A 1,655-nucleotide genomic window follows, 5' to 3' on the forward strand; every position below is an offset into this window, starting at 1 on the left:
GCATGAACCATCGTGCCCGGCCTCAGCAAATAATTATTAAGCTCCTACTATGTTACAAGCATTACCATACTAGGGGCCGGAGTTGTAAAGACAAGACATCATTTAATGTGCTTTGCCTCTTCCAGTCATCTCAGCAAAATATCCTTGTTTGTTATAAAAATTGACTAATTCTGGCTGGTAATTGTGTGCAGTGCTGGTGCACTAGTAAAGAACCATTTTTTTTAATCAAACCCAGCTTTATTGAGGTATAATTTATATAACATAAAATCCACCCATTTCAAGTGTACAATTTAATACTTTTTAATATTTACTTAGTTGTGCGGCCATCTCCAAGATCCAGTTTTAGAACATTTCTATCATCCCAAAAAGATGCCTCATTCACTAAATCCCTGTTCCCACCTCTAGCCCTAGACAAACTAATCTACTTTCTTTTACAGATGTCTTTTCTGGGTATTTCATATAAATGAAATAATGTAATATATGGTCTTTTGTAACTTCATTCATTTTGGATGTTTTCAACACACATTCATTTTGTAGCATGCATTAGTACTTCATTTCTTTTTTAGAGATGGGGTCTTGATGTGTTGCCCAGGCCAGAGTCCAGTGGCTATTCACAGGCACAGTCATACCATGCTAAACCTTGAACTCCTGAGGTTAAGCGATCCTCCTGCCTCAGCTTCCAAAGTAGCTGGAACTACAAGTGCTGGCCACTCTGCCTGGTTACATTTCTTTTTATTGCTGAATAATATTCCATTATGTGGATATCCCATACTTTGCTTATCACTTGATGGACATTTGAGTTGTTTCTACTTTTTGGCGATTATTAACACTGCTGTGAACATGTACAAGGTTTTGTGTGGACATATGTTTTAATTCTCTTGGGTAGAAAACCATGAGGGAAATTGTTGGGTTACAAGGTAAATTTACATAAAACCATTTTTTTTTTTAAATTTTTTTGAGACGGAGTCTCACTCTGTCGCCCAGGCTGAAGTGCGATGGCGTGATCTCCGCTCACTGCAATCTCTGTCTCCCAGGTTCAAGCTATTCTCTTTCCCCACCCTCCCAAGTAACTGGAATTACATGCATGTGCCACCACGCCCAGCTAATTTTTTTGTATTTTTAGTAGAGATGGGGTTTCACCATGTTGGTCAGGCTGGTCTTTAACTCCTGACCTCCAGTGATCCACCTGCCTTGGCCTCCCGAAGTGCTGGGATTACAGGCGTGAGCCATTGTGCCCGGCCTATTTTTAAAAACTTTTTTTTTGAGATGGAGTCTTGCTTTGTCGCCCAGGCTGGAGTGCAATGGCGTGATCTTGGTTCACTGCCAACCACCGTCTGCTGGGTTCAAGCGATTCTCTTGCCTCAGCCTCCTGAGTCACTGGGATTACAGGCGCCCGCCACCGCATCTGGCTAATTTTTGTATTTTTAGTAGAGACAGGGTTTCACCATGTCGGCTAGGCTGGTCTCAACTCCTGACTTCAGGTGATCTGCCCACCTTGGCCTCCCAAAGTGCTGGGATTACAGAAGTGAGCCACCATGCCCGGACTATTTTAATTTTTAATTTTTTTTTTTTGAGACAGAGTCTTGCTCTGTTGCCCAGGCTGGAGTGCAGTGGTGCCATCTCAGCTCACTGTAAGCTCCGCCTCCCGGGTTCAC

Source organism: Mandrillus leucophaeus, unplaced genomic scaffold, assembly GCF_000951045.1.
Source record: "Mandrillus leucophaeus isolate KB7577 unplaced genomic scaffold, Mleu.le_1.0 Scaffold401, whole genome shotgun sequence".
NCBI lineage: Eukaryota > Metazoa > Chordata > Mammalia > Primates > Cercopithecidae > Mandrillus > Mandrillus leucophaeus.